The sequence below is a fragment of the Crassostrea angulata genome, chromosome 8 (genome assembly GCF_025612915.1).
Source record: "Crassostrea angulata isolate pt1a10 chromosome 8, ASM2561291v2, whole genome shotgun sequence".
Taxonomy (NCBI): Eukaryota; Metazoa; Mollusca; class Bivalvia; order Ostreida; family Ostreidae; genus Magallana; species Magallana angulata.
Genome location: NC_069118.1, coordinates 51,213,066 through 51,228,097, shown reverse-complemented (window position 1 = coordinate 51,228,097; position 15,032 = coordinate 51,213,066). Strand labels below are relative to the sequence as shown.

The window sequence follows — 15,032 nt, the reverse complement described above, 5'->3', positions numbered from 1 at the left end:
CAGAGCAGGAAAGAAGAAAAAGAAGATAAAGAATAATAATACATGTATTAAGAACCGTACAAAAACAATAAGTCTCCAAATTTCATTCGGGAGACTTAATAATAAAGATTAAATAGAGATAGGATCATCAAACATCAATAATTTAAAGATAATTGACAATTTCTGATTCTAAGGGGGTCAGGATGACCCCTTATGGTCATGACTTACATGCCATAATGATCTGATGCGCCTGCATGACCTAAGCAGGAATAATATCTTTGGATTAAGGTGGGGATCTCAATGGTTTTTATGATATTTGATAATTTCAGGAAGAGCACTTGGGATCATGACCTACATACCATCTTAAATGCCTTGAACAAAGAAACAATAATATAAAATGAGCATGATATATGATTCAATTTAAGAACCCAGATATAGATCAATCATCTGTTTTGTATGTACTTCCTATGTATATATACATGTACATGTATTAGTTTGTGTTTTGTTCTATACTATTCATGACTGTAGTATGGCTTAGTCTTATTTTAAATTACATACAAAAAATTGTCAAATATATGACTTGGAACCCCCACTCCCAAACAAACTCAAATATAACCCCCCCCCCCACCCCCTCCTTGTCGAATGATCTATTAAAATCAAAATATAATTTGGGTGTCTAAAAACTTTTATAAACTGGTAAAAAATGTTATTCTTAAAAAAATTATATTACACCTTGCATAATTGACAAATGATCTATTGAGATTTGATCAGAGGTCATATTTCTACCTTGGGATCAATAAGTAGTATTCATTGACAAGTTAAAATTAATAACAATAAATGATTCAAAATATAAATGTTTATACTCCACATTCACCCCCCCCCCCAAATCTAACCTGGTTATAAAGATTCAGTCTTCTTAATATATTCTTACATGTGTACAGTAGCAAATTTTAAATAATTTCTTGATTGCTTTTTCTCTCGTGATTCACATTAACATTTTGGAAATTGCTTAATTCAATTTTTAATAGATTTATAAACAAAATGTTATATGCATCACTTCCATGTGTATTCGCCTATTTGGGGCAATTGTAAAGTCTCCTAAACAAAGCAGTGACATCATTAGGCTAGGATTTACCCACATGGATCAAACACTACTGTATAACATATGAATAAGATAAAATACATTATTATTTCTAGTTCTAAAATGTCAGGGTGTCTCCAAGGGGGCATAATCTACATACAATTTTACGCACAATGACACAAAGAGCAAAAATAAATTATATGGTTTAGGGATGAGGATCTCAGATCTCAGAAGTTAACAAAATATTTCATTAATGTACTTTACACCATTTGATGCATCATAATGACATTAGAAGATATTTTGTATTTTCCTGTTTCGTGGGGTCAGAACAGTCCCATAAGGTCATGACCTACATTGTATTTGATGCATTATAATACATTAAGAAAGAAATACTCCTTCCTTTCTATTATAACTCATATAAAAATGATAAGTGTCTACAGCTACTTACATATAATACACAAATTTAATAAGAATTGTTTATACAGGGTCAATATGGGGTCAACTCAATAGTGCATGCAGTCTGACAAATTCAACTAAAATGACAGAAACTTTACAAATGCGATAGGATAGGTAACGATGATAAGCTTATTTAAATATTAAAAGATGATGATACAGTATGCTGTCAAAGGGAGATCACATTTAGAAAGTGAAAGTAGAAAGTATATATGTATGCTGGCATCATATTGTGCTACTGCTACTACATGTATTATGCTTACCTAAATTGGTCAACATCATAATGATAATCCAATTAAAACACAATAATGAATTCCTTTAGCTGATCTTAAATAATCCTTTTCTGCATATGGAAAACACAGACCTGTATGTATGGGTGTTGCTAAAACGCGGAACGGAAAGCGGAACGGAATGGAAAATATCATCACGTTTATCGCTTTAAAAGGGTATAGACTGGCCAGAAACGATTTACTTTGTATCTTTTATTTATATCTAATGAATGATTATCAACATGTTGTTATATTATTAATATTCATATGAATGTCTATCAATTATAGCATTGTATTCATTCGGCTTTAGTTGAGTACGAAAACGGAAAAATCAAATGTATACGAATTGTGAAACATTAACATGATTAAACGAGCAAATTAGCTATAACTTTTTACTTATTTTTCTTATATGGTATTGCTGGCATATCAGAGTAACGTACGCAGTTAGTGAAAGCGTTTTATGCGTGTTTTGAGTATTGTTATATTTCAAATATGATGTACATGTATATACTTACATCAAAATTGAATTTTCGGTGTTCTAGACGATCTTTTATCATACAGACGATACAGTATCATTGAGATGGAAGAAAAAAAACGTCGGACTGACGACATTAAAAATTAAAATACAGTAAACATTAAAATACCCGGTAATTTGTGAAACTAGTAATTTGTAAAACAAGTATTTTTAGCAATGCAATTTTGTTAACGTTTGCATTACCAAGCAGTTGGTTATTCCAGCGGCTCTATACATATGATCCAAATAGAGAGCTCTAGAAGTTGCTTGGTTTGATTTTCCGATTATATATTGGGACTATAGTCTGTCGATCCCAAAATATTCATGCAGCACATTTGGACGATTTATAATGGAAAATGTTGACATCTTTTCTCCATTTTGAAGTCACTCAGAAGACCTTGCTCAATTTTTCAACACTATCATCCGGGTCTGTTGAAATGCAAAACCCCGTAGACTTCTTTATTTTTAGCCGTGTATTTATACCAGCTCATAAGCTAGAGAGGACGTTTTAAAGAAAGAATAATGAGAATGTTTAATGCTTCTAAAAGAGAATTGCTTTAACCTTGAGGTATATTTAAATATACAGCAAAAAGTGAATCGAGGATATTTTGGGACAGAATATAGTGGTCAATGCATGTACTGTCAATTTTGAGGAAATAAATATTCTTGAATAAATAATCTAATATTGCTTATCTTTCAAAAAAATTAAAAAGGTACATAAAGTATATCGTTTTAGCATGATTAACAAATCTATGAGGTAAATAACATTAGATAAGATTTTCCGTTTTCCCTTCCCTTCCGCTTTCCGTTCCGTTTTCCGTTCCGCGTTTTAGCAACACCCATGTATACATCTAATCGAAGAGCTGGGTAAAACTAGTACCCGCTAATGAGACATGCAGACCTGTGTTGTGTACGTAACTTCAGACAAAGATCATTCATTTGTAACATGCATGTATTTTTATGACCTATTCTTCAAATCCACTTGCACTATTTTATTAGGTAAATAACAGCTTTAAGGTGGTGCAGGGCACCTGCATATTGTGATGTACATGTATACTTTCTATTGAGATAAACAATAAAGTATATTAAATATTGATTAAATATTTACCCCCCAAATAATGTTACCTAACATTGAAGCGCAATGGGTTTGAGCGTTTACATGTCTGTAAGAGCAATGGGGTCCAAGGTGTATTTTTGGTAATTTTACAATTGATATAAATGAATTTTTATGGGGGGGGGGGGTCTGGACCCCTCACTCCCACCCCTTTTCTAAATCTGTGCACACGATGATGTTCATGTAGGCACACAGAAGCAAATCTTAAACCGGCAACCGCCACGGGGAGGGGGCATAATTTAATTTTTAATTTTGTTTGTAATAATTATGTAGACCATTATACTTTCTATGACATAAAATGTTAAGATTATTGATTAACTGAAAATTCACTGCAAACAGTTCTACCCCAAATTGCACATAAAGTGCTGCTCATGTCACGATGTGTATTATCATATGGGAAGGGATCTCATCCTTCAGTTATGAAAATTATAAATTTTAATTGTATTACCGGAGCTTGCATATAGCCTTCATTTTTAATTAAACTGGTACAAAACAGTGTTATTTAGGGGCAAACACATGGTGCGGGTATTACTGTCTAATGACAGCATCTAGTTAATAATGTATTTACCATGTCACATTTTTTTTTAATAATTGATTGGGAAAATTAGCAAACATTTCAATCCTGCTTAGTTTTATTAACATTTAACAACAATTTATGCAAACGTTTCACCGCATACATGACTACAACAATTAATAATGTATTATTAAAATATAATCAGTTAGTGAAAATTGTTAATAATTGTCATTACATTCGCATCAATGCTCATCTATTAATCAATTCAAATCCCTTTATCTTTTTTGGAACACAATATAACATTATGTGGTTAGAGTTTCATTTTAGAAGAGTGATTGTTGCATCCTCTTTTTAAGTACTAAGAGAAATTTCTTCATGAAAAACAAGGAAAATAATTGCCTTCCAATTTCCTGTAATATCGTATTGAATATAGACTAGAAAAAACTGCAATTTCCAAAAGCATAAAAGATCGTGACTGTAAGCCATTTACTCTATGTTGATAAACCCGTGCTGGAGGAATGTTTCTCTATTTTGTTGTTTTCGCCATTCTTGGGATGCCAGTAACTCTACAATCGGTTAGAAAGCGATCTTTTGCAGCGACACCGAGCTGTGACGATAGAATCTCCAACATAGAGTTTGTAGCAGAACATCAGGCTCCATCGCGCCATTCGTGCGCTGCTATGTGTGACATTAACTGTGGATGTTTTGGGTTCAACTCACTGGTAGAAAAGTGTCGGATCCATAGGTCATGTGACTTCGTGAACATGACCTCAACTGAAGATGGCTGGAAATATTATCAAATTAACCGTAAGTACTATTTCAATTAAAGGCTAAACTTTTAACAATCTTCAGCTTGAAGATTGTAAGCTGATGTTTTTTTTTTAAAGCGTCCGACAACCGTACTTTTTGCGGCCTAAAATTAGGTATATAAAATGCAATTTTAGTCAAAAATGTATGTCTTGGCACAGATTGAAATTTTTAAACAGTACACTCGGTCAGAGAGAAGGAAATCCGCCTGATGAGAGATTTAAAACTGTAACAAAACACCTTTCTCACTGTACTCTAAAATTGGGTTATTTCGTAAGGTAAACGGTAAACGGTAAATGTCGCCTTAAATAAAACAGTAATGTACATCATATGATTTAGAGACTGTATAACGTAGATAAGGACGAAGTAGAGTGATGGAAAACTTTTGATTTGCACGCAATTTCACTTCATAGATATAACAGCTATTTCTGACTACTAGAACTAATTTTTTTTAAGTAATCCCACACCTCAATGTTTTTATTCAAGAATTTTTATAGAAGTATATTATTGCGCTATGCAGACAAAACATACTTAAACTAAAGATAACGTGGGGGGGGGGGGGGGGCAGTTTTCATTCCTCTGATCATGAGTTATGGCCAATTAGTTTGACCTTCCTGCACCTAAAATGCATTTTCAGCCGGAATAGGATTTGTTTTCAGCATATTTGATTAAGCAAACTTATTTCTTCAAATATTGTTTTAAAGTATGCACAATGGTCACACCGAATAGACAGATTTGTTGAGGAAAATGTACAAAGCTGCTTACGTTGTTTTTAGTGGGTTCTTTTTTTTTTTTTTTAACCTTTTTTCACTAAAAATTTACCATTTCTATAATAGTAACAAGTTGATTTAAAATAAACACTTTTTGAATATCATGAATGTTATCAGATTAATCCAGTATGCCTAAATAGGTAATAACTATTTATATTTTCTTTGACATAAGTAAATATAGGGGGCTGGTGATATCAATCTTGATATATTTCGCTTCAAATGTAAAATTCTAACAAAATTTGGCTATAAAAAATTCATATGTGTTTGAATGATTTTATGCTTAACGTCTTTAACTCTCTCAAGATTTAATTTTGTACATTTCACACAAATGTATAAAATATTAAAAACCCATCAAATTAAAAAAAATTAGTAATGAATAAAGTAATATTAAAGGAAAGTACGTCGAAAATTTGTTTTTGTTTTTTTAATTTTGTCTAAAAAAACCTTCCGTATGAAAATAAAGGTATTTTCATTTTGATTGTTGTATCATCAGAGAAATCAGCACGTCAGTAGTGAGATAGCTTGAGAGAACGGTATAGGTAAAAATAGCATGTAAATATTGATTTTGTTGAAACCGAAGACGTTAAAATACGGGGATTTTTTGCGGTGCGTCTTTTTACCCCAATGAACCCCAATGATACCCCAAAAATACCCCCAATGAACCCCATTGATACCTCAATGAACCCCAATGTTACCACAATGATACCCAAATACACCTAATGATACCCCATGATACCAAATGATATCCCAATGATACCCTAATGAACTTTGATATATTAATACCCCAATGAAACTAAATGTGTGCATAGTTAAAAGATCTTCCGGGCAAGCGTGTGAATAAACACCGTACATGGGATGGGATATTATATACCTATTTACTGGGTATGAGGACAATAGCAAGTTTATTGTCCCCCAAGACGGGAACTATTTCATGAGGCAAAGCCAAGGGAAATAGTTGCTGTGGATTGGGACAATAAACTTGCTATTGTCCGAATAGTCAGTTAATTGGTATTTTATTATACCAAAGAAAACTAGATTTGTCAGCGATACAGAATATCTTAATGATAAACATATTAGAGTTATCAAACTTTGTATTTAATGCAGCGATCTGATTAGGTCAGACGTGTTCCTAGTTTAAAAAGGAGGGAAATCTAATTCTGCTGATGAATGGTTTTGATGACTATTCACCATGGGCATATAGCATGGATACTATTTCAAATTAGATTAAAAAGCATATTTATGTGGGCGCCTTCTAGTGATCAGTTTGTCCGTCTGTCCATCCGAGATTGCTTGACCGGAGCATAGCTTTTCTCCCCTTGGCCCAATCTGGCTCATACCTCATCCAGAGGGTTCCTTTGGGTAAAGGATTTGCAGTGACCTTGAACCATGTTTTTAGGTATAAGGTTAAGGTCATAGCAGAATTATATATATAAAATCCTTGTCTGGGGCTTATCTTCTCTCCCCTTGGTCCAATCTGGCTAATACTCACAGAGTGTCTCTATGGTTAAACGAGCACACAGTACGAAAGGTCAACCCTTTGAAAAGCAGTGTAGAGGAAAAGTTGCTCAGAATTATGTTTTAAACACAATTTTTTGTTGGTGGCCCTTGTTAAGGAGTTTAAAGGTTCGGCCCCTAAAACACAGTGTTTCAGATATAACTTGAACGGTCAACAATTCTTGAACACTTGTTGAACAAAATACATTTATATTTACGAAACCTTTTATTTGATATCAAAAATATGGCTGGTCCCTCAAGTTAGGGGCCAGGAAGGCTCAAAAGCTTAACTATTTCCGGAGCAATAGTTTGTCATTAATCATAAATGCTACAAGAGCTTATCAACCTCAATTTTAAACAAATCCATTTCAAATTCGGACGATTGAGTGCAGGATATAAGCATTAAAAAATTGATTTTTACAGAAATTTTAATTTTGCATTCTGGGTTAAGAAAATAGATATTAGTTCAAGGTAAAGTTAACTTGTACTTTAAATGCAGTATATTTGAATTTGTTAAGTCGTACTTAAACACATTCGGATTTTGTTAAGTCGTACCAAGAATCATTCGATTTTTTTGATCTTTTTGTACTTAAGTTACTTTTGTTACTAGATTAAGAAATCTGCTTCTGAGAGGTACTTCTAGCGTTACTTCGACTTTAACGGGAAACCAACTCGTTGCTTTGCAACGAGCTTTGCTCTAGTTATTTTTTTTTTATTTTTCTTAAACTTTTTAATTAGGGTCTTCCGTTTCCATGTTATTTTTTTCTGTCTCCTTCTCGCTTTATATCTCAAAAAGTTTTCATCCGATTACAATGAAATTTTCAGAGCTTTTGTAAAGTTATCGTGCCTGCACGATGTTAAAGTTTCAGCATTCAAGTCACTACCGTTCAAATTTGGCGGCCATTTTTAATTTTAAAAAAAAGGGATTTTGTCCGGAAGAAATCTCCGTAAACTTTAAAGATATCGCTTTGAAATTTATACTGAAGATAGATGTATCAATTCTATAATGTACTGGGGGATTTAAAATTTTATTCATCAATTTTGCTCAAAACCGGAAGTAGTTCCAATTTTTGGAAATTTTCATTTTTTTAAACAAAATAATACAATACTACAGTATTATAGAATTTGCCACGGTCAATTCAAATCTGAAATCTGTTTTAAAATCGGACGATGCATTGCAGAGATATTTGGGATTACACAGGATGCATGACCATCTTTAAGTCCTCCTTAAAGATAGCTTAAAGGTGTTTAAAGGTAGCTTAAAGACGATCTTTAAGCCACCTTTAAGCTACCTTTAAGCTATATGTATTGCTTAAAGGTGGCTTAAAGAAAGCGTAAAGATGGCTTAAAGACTATCTTTAAGCCACCTTTAAGCAACTTTTAAGGACAACTTATAGGTCCTTAATGTCCAAACTTCTTTAAGTCACCTTTAAGCTACCTTTAAGCCATTAAAAAAAATTAATTCAATATTGTGCTTAATTTGCAACAAAATGTATTAACTTTATGAAAGAAAAGGTATTAAAACGGTTTTTGTTCTAGAAAGAAAAATGAAAAAAAAAACACATAAAAAAAACCCGGCCACGGTGAGAATTGAACCTGGGACCCTTAGTTTACTAGCATCACCACACATCCTCTGCGCCACGGTAACTTACATATATATGAGTGTTTTTATATCCTATATCTCAGTGGATATTGAATCACTGTATTGAATGTGTTTACTTGAAAAGATTTTGACAAACCATTCAGTTTGTAACAATCAATTATATCTAATTTATAAATTACATGCATGGTTGTATTTAGAATGAAATACGGAACTTGGTCTTCAGTGAACAAAAATATATTATACCTAAATGGAAACCGTTAGGTTCACTATAGTAGGCTTTCTTACATGTAGTTAATAAATATAAACCGAGTAGATATACGTTCATTTTATTTATAGCTATACAAATGTAAGAAAGAAAATGAAATCATTTCTTTTATTAAATGCATTGATACTTTTAGGGTATTTGTTCAATTTCCCGGTTTTCATGATCGCGGCGCCGTTCCAATATGTTTAAATATTTACTTGTAATTGTATGTACATGATTTATAACCTATCAATTCTATAACAAACAAAATTACCAATTACCGGTGACGTATTTACTGCATGTGGCAATTGCAAATGACTTGTACATACAATTGTATGATGTGCCAGGCCGGGTATATTTGACATATTTACCCTTATACATATATTTAAATAATCAACCCCTATTTATGATCACCGGTACATTAATTAATTAGCCTCAAGATTTTACTCTTACATACATGTATCGTTAATTTGTAGACGTAACATCTTTGAAACCCAGAGCTTGGAAATAATACTTTGAAAATAAATTACAAATGTAAATTAACTTTTATTCATTAGACTTATCGTATACTCGTACATACTAAGATTCAACGCCTTTAGAAACCCTGACGTGCACCTGGGCACACGACACACCTGTTTTGTATATCTTGTATATTCTGTGTTAGTTCCAGGGGTTTTCTTAAGTTGGACAAACAATAGACTCTAATTAGATATACACAAACGAACAAAACTATGTCTAGACAAACAAAGCAGTAATATCCTGCCCGATATAACAAAGGCAGTTGAGAGTCTTTTCATCTTTAACATGTATCTAGCAGATCTAGAGTTAGAAATAATGAAAATTTAAAAAAAAAATACAAACCTTAAACCGATTAACAAATTAAATCATGCATTTTTGGTTCATTATTTTTTATTTTGTTTAATAAACGGATGAAATGAGAGAGAGAGAGAGAGAGAGAGAGAGAGAGAGAGAGAAGAGAGAGAGATTTTTTTCACCGATTAATTTATAATAGGAAACAAACATACTTTAATTAGTTTTATGCACATATTAAGACAGAGACTGCGCTCATCCCTACAATAATTTTGAAACCCTCCAAAAATTATAAAGAATTTTATAACGGCAATCTGTGTCCATCGGAGCGGTGCTGATGATAGCGATCTGTGTTTAATGGAGCGACGATTAAAACCGCTTGGAACACCCCCCCCCCCCCCCCCCACCTTCCTTGGAAATTATATTATCACTCGAATGACCCCCTCCCATCTCTATAAAAGAGCTTTTGCATTTAATATATGTTTTTATTGTTCAGCTTGATCAATATTGACTTAAAGGCCACTTAAAGACAGTGTAAAGGCAGTGTAAAGAGAGCGTAAATGCCACTTAAAGATGCTTAAAGGTGGCTTAAAGAAGTTTGGACATTAAGGACCTATAAGCACTAGCTTAAAGGTGACTTAAAGGTTGTATAGCCTTTAAGCTCCTTTAAGTCACCTTTAAGCCACCTTTAAGGACTTGCTTAAAGATGGTTTTTCGTCCTGTGTTAAAAATCGATTTTTCGGAAATTTTGATTCTGCGTTCTAGGTTTAAAAAATAGCGTAAAGTACAAAGTGAAATTAACTCTTACCAAAAATAATTCGATTTTTGTTAAGTCTTACTTTGACACGTTCGGATTTTTTTTGTTAAGTGGTTCTTGAAATTGTAAATGTTTTTGTTAATTCGTTCTCAGAATCATTCGGATTTTGATAAGTCGTACCAAGAATTATCCTATTTTTTTTTATTATTTTTTTTAAGTTAACATTGTTATTGGTTTAAGATATTGAATTCATTTCTATAAATTAAAACTTTAAGCGCCCCCAGACTGTCATGGTGTCATGGAGTCCGGGGAGAGCACTTCAGGATTATACCTCATTGATCCTTTTGGGGGTCGACAGCAACTGATAACTGTATACTGTGATATGGATACAGACAATGGGGGCTGGACGGTAAAAGTTATCTATCTATCTATCTATCTATCTATCTATCTATCTATCTATCTATCTATCTATCTATCTATCTATCTATCTATCTATCTTTATTTATTTATCTATCTATGTAGACTTTTTTTTATCATTTTCAAACCTGTAATCTCCTGCTGATACTTTAAAAAAAAAATCGATTAATTTCTTGCTTTTACTGCTCATTGCAGACAAAGAAGAATCATTATTAAAAAAAATTAAACTCAATGAATAAATGATTACCATTCAAAGTAAACAATATTGATTCAGTTGTCTATTATGATATCTTTATTTCCTGCAGGCCATTCAGCGCCGCCTGAGTGGTACCATGAACTTTAACAAAACTTGGACGGAATTCAAGAACGGCTTTGGCGATCCCGCAAACGCTTACTGGATTGGTCAGTAATATTAACTAATTGAATTTATTTTATTATTTTTTTCAATGGATAAATAAAGCATCAATCAATATATGACTCAAGTTTGATACTAGTATGTCAAAGAGTACACACAATTATTACACAGCAGTAAAAGTGGTTATTTGTGCGGGAGGTTGGGGGATTTATGCTACAATGTAGTTTCTCAGTAAGCCTAAACACACGCGTTTGTAAAAACTGAAAACATTGGTGTGTTTAAAAAAATCCGCTTTTTGGATACCCAGGCGTATTGTTAGACCAAAGAAAACGCGTACCACCAGCGTAAATAGCATATTTTTTCAGCATGTTTGTGGTCTTATTCAAAACGCTTACTTACTTTGGTCGCACACAGTGGACGTTTGCTATCCCCGTGATCGTTCTTTATTCTTAATTCCCCATACTAATTAGATAAACGACGCCTGTGTTAGTACGTTAGTGAGAACGCAATTGATTTTTTATTCACGATCTTTTCTGCACGCGAAAGTATAAAAACCTGATACTGCGTAATATAATCGTGGGAACAATTCAAAAGTTAATAATAAGTCACTGCACCTCTCTTCAATCTGTAATACTTGACCTGGGTTTCTGATAATTGTGAATAGATGACGCCAAAGCTTTTAGATAACTTTAAATAGATGATGAATTACCTAATGATTTATTTAAAAGATGCAACAATTAAAAGCAGCTTGAAGTTTTTTTTGATAAAGTAAACTTTTTATTATATGTTGAAAATGTATACATAAACATATTTGTCACATACCTTTTTTATGTCTGATTTTATAAAAGAATGATCAATGATTTTTTTATGAAGAGAATTAACATAATGTAAACAACGTTTAGAATAGGTCAGTAGATTAATTAATCTTTTTCATGATGAATATGTTAGAAATGAATTTTTTTTTCATTCTACAAATAGGAAACGACGTCATTCATCATTTAACAAATCAACAGCCGCATTTCTTGTATGTGATTTTCAAATTGAACAATGGAAACGTATTTCACCAGAAATACGAAGACTTTTCCATTGGTGACGAATCTACAAACTACGAGCTCCACCTGGGAGGACCAACCACCGGAAATCTAGGTACGAAATTAAAATTGCTTATTCCAACTTTTTTTTTTGGCTAAATGTATAATGTATATATCTTTCGTAAAAATACATTTTTGATTCAGATTTGATGCAAAAGACTTACTTCGCATCAAATTCTAATCGAAAATATAAATTTTTGCTGGCCTTTGAGATCCTTGAGAGTTCTCACAACGTTTGCCATCGCATGCATTAGTTTTCTGTTTCCGTGCAATATTTATTTAAATCGATGAATATTGTTAATTTTCTCTTTTGGTTTAATTGCCGATATTGAGAAAAAGCAAAGTTCATGTTATCCTAAATAATTTTGATAAACTGGTTCATTATCGTTGAAACGCATTTTTATTATTGTTAAATATCACTCACTTAAAACGTAAGGCTAAATTGCCAATAAAAGACTTATAAGATTCACTTCAAAATTTGATAGATTAGTTCTTAAAATGTTCCAATTATATCTTAGTACAAAGTCCTGCTTTATAAAGGAAATCCATAAATCAATATTGTCTGAATTGGTCAAGACCATCAAGTACTCTTAAATCAGAACGGAATACTACTAGGTAAACATACCCAATTCATTGGGTTATTCTTTTAGTTGCAATTCGCTCATAAAAGTTTACAGATTACAGTATTTATGTTTAATTTCAGGAGACAGTATGATCAATTTGAACGGTATGTCGTTCAGTGCCGTGGACCGAGACAACGATCAGAACAGTTTTAACTGTGCCTTAGTGTATAATGGAGGATGGTGGTTCAATGCCTGTCATGACGCCTTCCTTAACGGACCTTTGCCCCCGGAACATTACGAACCATGGATCCCAACCATAAGAAGTGTCAGCAACATAACAGAAGTCAGAATGATGATTAAACCGACATAGATGCATGCTGAAATTGAATACTGTAAACTGACGTTTATTTACTTGCGAGTAATTTTTGGCAAGGTTCCCGAGAGCCCCGTCGGCGCAAATATTTGTTTCATCTCTAACTAGACCACAAATGTTTTCCATGTTATTTACATCTTGATTACAAAAATTAGTCGCCATGAGATAAGATATCAGGTTGTTGCGATAAAAGGTTGTTTTTTCATAATATTTCAGACTTCACATTATAACAGATCTGGGTTTTTTAACCGGTGTTTTCCGAAGAAAGTCGTTAGTTTGCAGTTCATTAGATAGAAACACTACGTAATTACAGTTTTAGTTATAGTCTAAAGATTCATATAAAATGTAATTTATAAATGTGCAGTGTTGTGTGTGTTGTGTTTTTTTTTTTTTTTTATTTGGTATTTTCCATTAGTCTTTTTAAAAAGAAAACAAAGTTGTTCATGTCATTAAATTGTTGTGTTATAATGTCTAATACAATTTTTTATACCCCCGCTCCGAAGGAGAGGGGGTATACTGTTTTACCCTTGTGTGTCTGTCTGTCTGTCCGTCCGTCTGTCTGTCCGTCCGTAACAAAAATTTCTGTCGCATTTATCTCAGCAACTGTTTATCGCAGATGCTTGAAATTTTTACACAGTATTTGTATAGGCATGCCATATCGTGGGATATATTTTTGCACCAATCAGACGTCAACTTCCTGTAAATGACGACTTTGTTTATTTTTAGCCCAAATTTTCAAACAAATTTTTGTCAAAGAATTCTCAGCAACTGTTTATCGCAGATGCTTGAAATTTTTACACAGTATTTGTATAGGCATGCTTTATCGTGGGATGTATTTTTGTACTAATCGGACGTCAACTTCCTGTTTAATAAGTACTTTGTTTATTTTTAGCCAAAATTTTCAAACAAATTTCTGTCAATGATTTCTCAGCAACTGTTTATCGCAGATGCTTGAAATTTTTACACAGTGTTTGTTAAGGCATGCCATATCGTGGGATATATTTTTGTACCAATCGGACGTCAACATCCTGTTAAATGAGTACTTTGTTTATTTTAGCCCAAATTTTCAAACAAATTTTCCTCAAAGATTTCTCAGCAGCTATTTATCGCAGATGCTTGAAATTTTAACACACTATTTGTTTAGGCATACCATATTGTGGGATATATTTCTGTACCAATCGGATGCCAGCTTTCTGTTAAATGTCGACTTTGCTTATTTTGCATATTCACATCAGAGCGGGGGTATCACTAGTGAGCATTGGCTCACAGATATCTTGTTTTATTTTTCTCTTATTTGTAAAAAAAAAAAATGAAAAGATCGCATTTTCAGATGACTCCATGCATGGTCGTGTAATAAACTTCCTAAACAGTTGTTACCACGCTTAGTTCTATTTTCCATTTAAGGTGGAATATTCCTCTGATAAGAGAAATGCATTCTGTAGAAAAAAACTCACTTGGTTTCTGTTAACTCACAAATATTAATGCATGTAGCAACAAGGGAGGCGGTGCTGGGTCGCAATTTATGCTGGAAGGCGACATTAATATACCCGCACTTTCTAAAGAAAGTTCGGGTATATTGTTGTTACCCTGTTCCGTCCGTCCGTCCGTCCGTCCGTCCGTCCGTCCGTCTGTCACGTTTTACTTTCTCAAAGTGCTCTTACATCTTATAAACCAGCAAACTCAACTCTTGGAGTTTGATTTTGGGTATCATGTTGTTTTGTAAAAAGGTTTTAAAAATTCTCTGTTAGTCCTGGGGGTCAAATAATTGGTAAAAAGAGATGTTTTTTCACAAAAAACATTCTTCCTCGAACTCCTCCTACATTT

The 15,032-nt window shown here is 33.0% G+C and overlaps 1 pseudogene; it reads left to right on the top strand.

Moving 5' to 3' along the window:
• The first annotated feature begins 4,417 nt into the window (after nt 1–4,417).
• LOC128157684 (fibrinogen-like protein A) lies at nt 4,418–14,540 on the top strand (annotated as a pseudogene).
• The last annotated feature ends 492 nt before the right edge of the window (nt 14,541–15,032 follow it).